This window comes from Branchiostoma floridae, chromosome 2, assembly GCF_000003815.2.
Source record: "Branchiostoma floridae strain S238N-H82 chromosome 2, Bfl_VNyyK, whole genome shotgun sequence".
NCBI lineage: Eukaryota > Metazoa > Chordata > Leptocardii > Amphioxiformes > Branchiostomatidae > Branchiostoma > Branchiostoma floridae.
This window is the reverse complement of record NC_049980.1, coordinates 13,364,913-13,376,211: the sequence shown is the minus strand read 5'-3', so window position 1 is coordinate 13,376,211 and position 11,299 is coordinate 13,364,913. Positions and strand designations below refer to the sequence as shown.

Genomic DNA, 11,299 nt, shown 5'->3' with positions numbered 1-11,299 from the left:
TGTACTTTATGATTTTGTGTCTTCCGACCATTTCCCCCTTCGAGCTACATTGGACTAGCCTCTACCAGGCTTCGTGGTTTGGTGGTCTAATTGTAGAAATTGGTCAAATAGAGTAAATACTACGCTAGGGGAGTCAGCCGGCCGATTAGGGACATCTCCAAACCACACAATTACTATGCCTGTCAATCAGCTGAGTGCCATATGATGGGGCTATTAATGGGGGGATCTGAGTAGCCTGACGTGATAGCCAGGCCAGGTAGACAGGCCTGGTAGACAGCCCAGCTCTTTCATCGAACCCAAGCCATACTCTAGCACCGGGCGGATGAAAGATTTTGCAAGAGTTGCCGGTCATGTTATGGAGGTTATTACAAGTTCTTACAAGTCACAAAAGTTTTGCCAAGAGTTTTATCAAATTTCCTATAGAGTGTAGACCTTTACTTTGAGTTTTTTTTACCTTGGATTGCACTCAACTGACGCACGAGAAATTTTCATGTTGCCGGCTGCGCCATCTTGGTTATTTACGCCTGTTGGAAACCTCTCCTGGTCCTGGGTACTTTTACTGACTTTGTATGAGTACATGGGCAGACTTAAACCAAACTATAACATGAAAAACGACTGTTTGTGTATTTCAAAAAAGTTAGGATCTACTTCAGGGATAGATGGATGGATGACCCGTAAGGGGCGGCGCGGCATAACCCAGAACGATGAAGCTATCCTCCTAGAGGTGGGAGCAAAAGTCTCTGCCAGATATTCCGAGGGCCCCCTGTCGGCTACTATGAGGCAGAGAGATCCAGGCAGAGATACTCGAAATGGAAGAATCTCTTGAATATGGGGTAAGGAACTTTGTTTATTTGTGCATAACATGTCCCTTAATTTTTGCACCACATTATACTGAGTAAAATTACTTTCCTTGCGATGTGCAAGATACACGATTGTCACACTAAGTATTTTGCTTTAGGCCATAATGAAAATCTGTGCTGTGTCTACCCAAAATCAATTTTGTTCAGCCATTTTCAGACTACAGTAGGGGTGGGTACCAGTACAGAAAATTCAGATCCATGTCCGTTTCAGGTCCAGAGGATCAGGTCCGAACCTGAACCTGGACGGAATCAGGACGACTCGGACCATTACTAACTCGGCCCATTGAAAATCTGGTCAACTCGGACCACCCCCTGGTCAACTCGGACCATCCCCATGTACCACGGTCGGACTATTCCCATGCCGTTAACTAAGCTCACTTTGTAGAGTAGTCTTTGCCGTTAACTAAAGATACTTTGTAGATATTTTTGCCGACCGTATGGGACGATGTGTGCGAAGACACGAAAATAATATGTGACAGAAGCTGGCGTGTTATGCCGAACGGCGGTTATACCGGCTATATAGATACAGATGCAGACGCTGGTGTGTTACGCCGAACGGCGGTTATAGTTTATACCGGCTATATAGATACAGATACAGACATGTAAAAATGCCTCAACTTGTACTACGTGTAAATACTTAGATAGTTTGCCCAACCGTTTCATTTGTTCATCAGTATGATTTTGGTGGTCTTTGCCGTTAACTAAGCTCGCTTTGTAGAGTAGTCTTCGCCGTTAATTAAACTTTTTATTTTTGCCAACCGCATGTGACGATCATCATCATATCTTGCCGCTCCAAATCCCAATCCAACAGCGGGCCACTTCGTTTGCCTCTGATTACGTGATGTGTGCGAAGACATGAAAATAATATGTGACATGTAAAAATGGCTCAACTTGTACGTGTAATTAGTTTGCCCAACTGTTTCATCAAATTTTGATCATCAGTATGATTTTGGTGCCCTTTGCTCGAAATACTTTGTAGATACTTTTGCCGACCGGGGGCTGGGGGGTGGTACGACTTGACCCGGCAGATGGGCCGAGTTGACTGGGCCGACTTGGTAATGGTCCGAGTCGTCCGACAGTCAACCTGGACCTGATTCAGTATGTGAAAACTTGTGAATTAACAATACGTCAATTTCACTAAAAAGAAATCTGTTTGGTGGAGTATTCAAATTACACTGGCATTTTAAAATCCTACAAGGCTAGCTTCCTCTGTACAAGTGACTGTAAAACTTTGTAGATATGATTATAAAGTTTTCACTACGTCACTCTCTCGTTATTTTCTTTGACCGGTAAGCGCCAAAACGTGTGAATGCCTGATCAAGTACACTGTTTACAGGGCTTGAAATACCAACTGCATATCTATTTGCACTGGTCCATGTACTGGGTTTTATGCATAAATGTCCTATGATGTAGGTGATTTTAGTGGGACCGCGTAGCACAGTGGTATTGCGTACGGCCCGTGACCGAGAGGTTGCGGGTTTGAATCCAGCTGCGTGTCACCGATCTTGTGTCCTTGGGAAAGGCACTTTACACGACTTTCCTCACTTTACTCAGGTGAAAATGAGTACCTAGCTTCGGCTAGGGCCGCCTTCTGATGGAGGTCCCGTGTTCGGGGAGAGCAACACCCCAAGCACGTAAAAGAACCCGCCGCATGTGCGAACATGTAGCGGATCAAACCATTCCGGCCAAAATGGGGTAGGGAATTTCCCGAGCAGCCCTCGTAACCCCTGCTTCGCCTATTGGGTCAGTTTAAGTCCTCACTCATAGTGAGCAATTGGGCTGGTCTCAATCATGATGTTTCTGACCTAGGGTGAAGAGATGCTGTTACAGTTCCAATCATGTAACCCGTAACCTTGAAGTGGCCTTCAGGCCTTGTTACGTGGTGACCATTAAGTAGGTCAGAGGTCATCCCGGGCGGGCGGGAGGCCGATTTTAGAGCTCCATCACATTCCACTCTTTTTAGTTCTTTTTAGTTTTGTTTCCACACTCCATCCACACATCTTTACATCTACAAACAGCCGTAACATCAGCCTGAACTTTCTGGACCCCGGACGCTCTTGGGCGGCGCATTTTTAGTTCTTTTTCTTAGATTTTCTTAGCGCCCCCCTCCCCCGTCTCCCGGAGCGTGCTCGACGCCACCTTTGCCGACCGGTGAGACCGTTCCACTTTTATATACATTCTATAGTACTGTTCTCTATATTGTATATCCCATATTTACGATGTAATTTGCCCCCCACCAGCGTGGCGTTCCTCCTGTTGAGTAGGAGAGAACCCCTGCAGGTCAAGCATTATGACATGTTTCGTTACATTCTCAACCATCTTGGGCAGCATTCTACTAACAGCCCACTGCTTAGTGTTAATTGTAAACTCTCACCATGATCCCTCTCCCTTCACTCCCAGGCATGAAGGTATACCACACACCCTTAAACCATCCTTTAACAGTCCATTCCCGTTAACTCCCCTGCTGGACAACACATGTGCCAATCACCCCCTGAAGTTAACATTAGTCTCTATCTTTATTAACTCTAATGGTAAACTAGCACCCCACTGCAGACCTAAATTCACTCTGTTCAGCCTCACCCTGATAATCCTTCTGGCTGGAGATGTGGAGTTAAATCCGGGACCTAGGGCACCGAAGTACCCCTGCGGCGTATGCCATCGAGCCGTCAGGTGGGAAAAGGTGGACGGCCGGCATGCCATCTGTTGCGACTCATGTGATGTCTGGTACCATACTGACTGCATGGGTATGTCAACACCGGTCTATAATACCATCAACAACCCTAACGTGTCCTGGATTTGCTGCTCCTGCGGCCTACCTAACTTCAGCTCCAGCCTCTTCAACACTACAGTATTCGAAACTTCTAATTGTTTCTCTTCTTTTAACACCAGCACCTGTTCTAGTCCAGCAAGATCTATCGGCTCGCCTATCGCTACGTCTTCGCCTATCGGATATGGTATTACTCCACCGCCTCGCGACCGCACACATACCAAACCAGTCAGGACCTGTGTGATCAACTTTCAATCTATCCGCAATAAGGTACCTGAACTGCATGCATTTTGCGAAGCTGTGCAACCAGACATTGTTGTTGGCACTGAGACGTGGCTGGACTCGTCAGTGGGCAGCAGCGAAATCTTTCCGGACACGTACAATGTGTTCAGGAGAGACAGAGCTGGCCGGGGAGGGGGTGTGCTTGTTGCTGTAAAGAACAACATCATAGCAACCCACCACCCAGACCCGGACTGTCCCTGCGAGTTGACCTGGGTCCGGGTCCATCTGGCTAACAGTAAGTCCATCTACATAGGGGCCTACTATCGCCCCCCCTCAGCTGGTCATGATGATTTTGTAGCACTAGAAAGATCAGTGCTGCAAAAGCGGGCTAATAACAACAATGCCCACATCTAGCTAGCAGGTGACTTCAACCTGCCTGATGCGACCTGGAACCCTGAAGCTAATACCACCGCTTCCAATCCATCCACTCTCACTAGCAATTACATCAGCCTTGCCAATGACTGTGGTCTGGAACAAATGGTCTGTGAACCAACTCGTACTGTGGGGCAAACTTCGAACACCCTGGATCTGTTTCTCACCACAAATTCCACCTTAGTGGAGAGAGTCAAAATCTTACCAGGTCTCAGCGATCATGACATCCCGCTGATTGATGTTCAAGTAAAGCCCCAAACATCAAACTCAAAAGATCGGCTCATATACCTGTGGAGGAAAGCTAACATCGATGCACTCTAGCAGGATATGGCAACATACAGTCGAGAGTTTGCAGACCAGGCTCAGCACAACACTGCCTCAGAAAACTGGGAGCTGTTTAAGGCAGCCGTTAGTGGTGCTGCCAATAAGCATGTCCCCAGGAAAAAAGTGAGGCCACAATCCAACAAACCTTGGATAACTCCCCAGATTCGCAAAGCTATGCGTAAGCGGTCTGAACTTTTTTCCAAGGCTAGGAGATCCAACTCCAATGAAGCCTGGGCAAAGTTCAAGAGGTGTAGGAAGGGCGTTAAGCAGAGAGTTAGGAAGGCCCATAGGGATTATGTCTCCAATTACCTGGAGTCTAACATCGAGGATAATCCCAAGGCCTTTTGGAGCTATGTCAAATCCATCAGACAAGACTCTACTGGTGCGTCCGCCCTAAGACATCAGGGGGTGCTAACATCTGACCCCAAAGAAAAGGCTGATGCACTGGGGGCCCAGTTTGAGTCAGTGTTTACCAGGGAGGATAAGGTTCCTACCCTTGGCGAACCCAAAGCTCCAACTATCCCCTCCCTTAACATCACAGTGGAGGGGGTAGCCAAACAGCTCTCCTGTCTTAACCCCAGCAAGGCCACAGGACCAGACGGATTACCACCTCGCCTCCTGAAGAATGTAGCCGAACAAATTGCGCCAATATTACAGGTCATATTCTCCCAGTCAATATCCACGGGAGATGTTCCTGAAGATTGGAGAACAGCTAACATCGCTCCAATCTTCAAAAAGGGGGACAGAACCTTGCCATCAAACTATAGGCCGGTGTCTCTGACATCGGTCTGTGGTAAAGTGCTCGAACACATCGTGCACAGCCACATGATGAAACATCTAGACGCTCATGGCATTCTGTCCCCTGCGCAACACGGCTTCAGGAAGGGTCTGTCCTGCGAGAGCCAGCTGGTGCTTACCCTCCAAGACCTGGCCAAGAACATGGACCAGAACAAACAGGTCGATGCCGCGGTGCTTGACTTTAGCAAAGCATTCGATACTGTGCCACATGAACGTCTGCTGAGCAAGCTCGAGCACTATGGTATTTCTGGCCTCCTTCAGTCTTGGCTTAGGGCCTTCCTTACGGAGAGAACCCAGAGGGTTGTCTTTGACGGTGGAACATCTAAAGCTGTCAAGGTCACCTCTGGAGTTCCGCAGGGTACTGTGTTAGGCCCTCTGCTATTCCTGCTCTACATTAATGACCTACCCGATTCCGTAGACTCACATGTTCGACTGTTCGCTGACGATTGCTTGATTTATCGAACTATCAGCAAGCCTTCTGACGCACAAGGGCTGCAGTCTGACCTCGATGCGCTAACAGAATGGCAAAATCGTTGGCTCATGTCGTTCAACCCCTTTAAATGTCACATCCTCCATATCACCCGTAAAAAGCACCCCATCATAACTCAGTACTCCCTCTGTGGAGAAGCCCTTACCGGTGTTAAGTCCCACCCCTATCTTGGAGTACAACTGTCCGACGATTTGCGGTGGGACACCCATATCAACCACGCCACTAGCAAAGCTGGTAAGGTCCTAGGAGTCATTCGGCGCAACTTGACCCATTGTCCATCTAGGGTCAAGGCCACTTGTTACAAAGCGCTGGTACGGCCTCACTTGGAATATAGTGCCATCGTCTGGGACCCGTACACCAACAAAGGGATACAGGCGGTGGAGGCCGTCCAGCGCAGGGCAGCCCGAGTGACCCTAAATGACTACCGGCAGACTAGCAGCGTGACACAAATGCTTTCAGACCTGCAGTGGCGCCCTCTCTCCGAAAGGAGGAGGAACGCCCGCCTCACCTTTTTCTATAAAGTAGTCAACAATAATATTAACATAGACGCCAGCAGTATTCTGAAGCCTGCCCAAGGGCGCACCCGGGGTAGTCACGACTTCAAATATCAACACATATTTGCACGCACCGATATCTACAAACATTCTTTTTTCCCACGCACAATTCCCGAGTGGAATGCCCTGCCTGGCACGGTTGTAAGCGCTCCCAACGTTGAGCACTTCCGTGCCAGGCAGGCGGCCTGCCCGCCCTAACCCGGGAGCCTCAGCTCCCCCCCCTACTTTTGCCCCTCGCGGGGTCATTTGGGGGTATTCTATGTAGATGTAGAAGTAAAAAAAAAATAAATATGCAAGTTAGTGCAGGTAAAATTGGATTTGTGCAGGTATTTTTGGTGTCTATTTGCACTGGTCCATGTACTGGGTTTTATGCATAAATGTCCTATGATGTAGGTGTATGTGGATTATCATAAGCTGCATTAACTGTTACCACCTATCAAACGTAAAAAAAAATATATCAATGGTTCCTGCACAATTCTAGTATGATCCAATACTTCCTTAATTCAGAGTGGTGCAGGTAAAATTTTTGTCTGGTGCAGGTAATTTTCAATTCCCCCAGCTGTTTGTTTTGATAAACCTCTGGCAGTTTTCTGATAGTGATACCTTACTGGGTCTTTGGGGTTCTGAAAACTGTGACATTTTGACGAATTTCCAATGCATGTGTAAGGTTATCTCTGTTGTTTACATTGCTGGAGCTAGCAGCAGGCATTAAGCAGCTGAGCGGCCTCCCCAAAAGGCTATTTCCTGCCACAAAACCCGGTGTGCCGTTAGCATGGGAACCATAGCAGAAGTCCCACAACTTGTTTGCTTCATTATTGTCGCCTTTAAAAAGGGTGTAGTTGGAACTGAGGTATTTGAAATCGTCCACTTTGAAATCGGCCAGTTTGAACCTGGCCAGTTTGAAATTGACGTACTAGAAAATGGCGTATGTAGGAAAATGACCGTATTTGGAAGTCACCATGTTTCAAACCGGGGGGTTTCTGGAATCAGTACAATTCGAAAATGGTGTAGGTTTTTTTTACCTTGCGATAAGTAAATCAATTTAAAAATGCATGCTATTTTCTTCTATTTTCAAAGTTTATTACACATTTAAATTCACATATTTTTCATTTTACTTTTACTAGCAATAACTGATAGTTAATCAGGGGAAAAGGACAACAAATGTCAGCGCTATCACAATGCAACTGACCAGAACAGTAGGGGGGGGGGGGGTGCGGGGGCCAACCAGGTTTGACCGGTTGCTTCTCTCTCGCCACCAGCGAGTGTTAGGAATTGTCATTTAAGTCAGCACCGTCCGCAAAAAGGCTTTTGCAGACTAAATGTCTATATTTACGAGTTTGTCTGTCAACAATGATGGAAAGCACAAAATTTAAAGTTTTCTTGTGTTATCAACTGATCTTCGCGGCACACGCTCTGCACCAAGCCGGATACTTGTGAATTTTCCCGAGTGATTCAAAGCTTTGTTTTTTTAAACATTACGATTATGTCAGAAGTGGAGAACCTTTTGGGACAGACTGCCCAATGCCCGGTGTTTGGTAGCTATGCAACTGAGATGTGATGATGATGAGAAACTCTGTTTGGAACAAAATGGGGCGCTGTGTTTATTATTCAAGACATACTGTAAATGCAGAAATGTTTGCGGTGGATTAGTGTTCGCGGTTTTCGCGGTGACCACTTCACCGCGAACTTAAAACCATCGCGAACATTTTTCTATTATGGTATTAGACTGCAGTCTATGGTGTTACTGTGAACTTAAATCCACCGCGAAAAGTTGAGTAAGCCCCTCGATCTCTCTATCCCAACCTTTTTGCAGAATTTTATTTTTATGTTTTTTTCAACGTGCCAGTCCATTTTTTCTGAAAAAATCCAAGGAGCAACAAATAAAATTGATGTGGCCTAACAAATATTATATATTTTTTTTGTTTCTCATTTTTTACAGGTCTCTTTTGAAGAGAACCCAAAAAAGAAGGTGAAGGTCACAGCCAAAGATGTGCAGTTTTTCATCAAGGTGATTTTGTTCTTAGGTTTTGATTGATCATGACATTGAACTGACCACAGCTACTTTCAAGCCATGTGACACATTACATGTTGACAGTTGTATATATCAGAGGCGGCGGCAGGAAATTTCGTCTGGGGGGGCGAACTTTTACTGACAGAATTTTGCGGTACACGCTTACATAGCGCCAAAGGCGCTACCCGTTGTGCCGGAGGCGCGACCACCCTAGGGGGGTCCGGGGGCATGCTCCCCCGGGAAAATTTGAAATCTAGACCCTCTAAAACGGCATTTCCTGCGTTTTGACGGGAAAATTTTGCTGCCAGACTAAGCTAAGTTTGATGGCAATTCTGTTAGAAAGACACATGGTTTTAGCGAGGGCGATGCCCCCAAAATATTTTCACGATTTCGAGTGCCGAAGGTGCGAGCTGTCGCAAGGTTGGTCTTGGGAAATTTCGAAATCTGCACCCTCTGAAACGACATTTTCTGTATTTTGAGGGACAAATTTGGCTTGCAGACTATGCCAAATCTTATGCCATTTTTGTCAAAGAAAAAGATCTTTGAGGGCGATGACCTAAGCTACCACGCACAAATTTTCACCATGTCGTTGTGAGGGCCGGAGACGCAAGTCATCGCTGGGGAGGTCCGGAGAAAATTTTAAAATCTTGACCGTCTGAAACGTCATTTCCTGCATTTCAGTGGCACATTCTGCTTGTAAACTAAGCTAAGTACGATAGTACAATTTCTATTGGTTTAAAAGATTTTTCAGAGCAACGCTCCCGCAACATATTGTCCTGCGCCGAAGACGCAGCCGTCACAAGGGAGGTCTGGCGAAATTTTGAAATCGGGACTCTCTGAAACGCCATTTCTTGCATTTTCAGGGGTAAATTTTGCTGTTAGACTAGCTTGATTTTATGAAATTTCCATCATCAAAAAAATACACAAGGTTTCAGCTTGATTTTTTGGGGGGCGACGCCCCCCCAACATATTTTCTGGGGGGGGCGCGGCCACTGTATATATGTATATATATATACAACCCATATATACATCGCATACATCTATGTTTATGGTGTAATATTAAAAGTATTGAAAAATTCTCAACCAAGTAGTACTGTACCCTATCTGCAGCAGGTAAGCATTCTGATAAATATTGTATGGTGCCTTTTGATGATGTTTTTGTAACTGCACATTTGACAACCAATGCACAAAATTGATGTCTCGTGTCAGCATATTTACCATGAGAACTTTTGATGTGTGTGCTTAACACTATAACTGAAGGAGAAAACATGTTCAGCTCAAAATCGTGTGGTGTCCTCTCAATGACCTCAAGGTCGTTGACCCAATTTGGAAGCTTCTAGAACTTCAAGCGTTAAATATGTAACTGTCTGGGCAAACATGCAATATTAAGCTAAATAGTCTCTGACCCTTGACTACGGACGAAAAAATTACTCAACAATTTGCTAAATTATTATACCATACAACATTGGGCCATCTCCTTTCTCGGGGCTATCTATCCCCAACTCTTTTCAATCTCATCATCAAGCTGTGTAGAAGCTGTTTTTGTCCCAGCCATACCGCCCGTGGGGACGTGGCACGGGCGCCGAGGGATGGGGGCCACCTCCACGCCTGTCCTCGGGACGCCCGCCACGCACCCACAAGACCGACAAATGTTTTACGTGTGGTGAGGTTGGCCACTGGCGGTACGACTGCCCTCTCAATCCGAAGAAGCGGCGATGAGCCACAGACGGAACTGATAGACACACATGAACTCTAGAAGTTGATGAAATAGCGTGCGTAGCGACTTTGGTAGTGTAGTAGAGTACACCGGTAGCTAGTAAAAGAGTGGTGCGGAAAACGAAGATAGATCCCACCGGTCTTAGATAGAAATGTAGAAAACAAGGATAAAGAAAGAGTGCGAAAGTCGAAGTCTCAAGTAGAGTGTTGCGGAAAAGTGAAGATAGATCCCACCGGTCTCAGATAGAAATGTAGAACACAAGGATAAAGAAAGAGTGCGAAAGTCGAAGTTACAAGTAGAGACTGTTGTGGAAAAGTGAAGATAGATCCCACCGGTCTCAGATAGAAATGTAGAACACAAGGATAAAGAAAGAGTGCGAAAGTCGAAGTTTCAAGTAGAATAGTACAGGAAGTGAAATAGAGGCATGTACAACAGTCGACGCCTCAGGAATTTTTTTTACTTAAAGAATTGTGTTTCTTGCTTCATCTTCACACAATACAAGGTAGATAGATGATCATGAAAACACACACAGATCTTCAATTAAAATGTTTGCCTTTTTTACTAATCTTAATCTGCCACTTAATTGTATTGCAGCTACATTATTTTGTATAAATTATGTACCACTTCTTTCAGACTTATTTGAGGTACCAAATCTATCAACCCAATTATAATTTTTTTGTTCCACAATATCTTATTTACATACACCCAGTGTTTGAGACCAAAAAACTTGCTCAATAGAAATGACTGCCCTCAAGTATTCGTAGACTAGAAATAAAAGTTCACCAATGGAGGAAAACCCAGGGGGAAGATGATGTGTATCCAAAGACAAAATCCATCTATAAATCTTCAGGTCTATATATACTAGTAGGTCCATCTTAGAAAAGGATTAGACCCTCGAAAGGTGATTACAGATTGCAAGTACTGAGTTCTTCACTGTTGATATGGTTCCGCCAATGTTCGACAGTTCCACTGTTGTGATTTGAAGATAAGACATGGTCATGGTACTACCATTTCCAATCACAATCACGTACTAACTGCCCTGCTTTCCGTGTTGTGTTGTCTCCTCGCAAACGTGCAGGTTCGGAAAGCGATTGAAGGTACTCAGGAGGACGTGATGGAAGCAT

At 45.6% G+C, this 11,299-nt stretch overlaps 1 long non-coding RNA gene across 4 annotated transcripts; it reads left to right on the top strand.

Moving 5' to 3' along the window:
- Positions 1–241: 241 nt before the first annotated feature.
- On the top strand, positions 242–11,299 carry LOC118409792. Of its 4 annotated transcripts, XR_004830485.1 has the most exons (4): positions 242–361; positions 638–833; positions 8,387–8,455; positions 11,254–11,299. It is a non-coding gene; the product is annotated as an uncharacterized LOC118409792 (long non-coding RNA). The 4 variants fall into 4 exon arrangements; XR_004830484.1 differs by having other exon boundaries at positions 260–833; XR_004830486.1 differs by lacking the exons at positions 242–361; positions 638–833 and adding an exon at positions 2,755–3,011.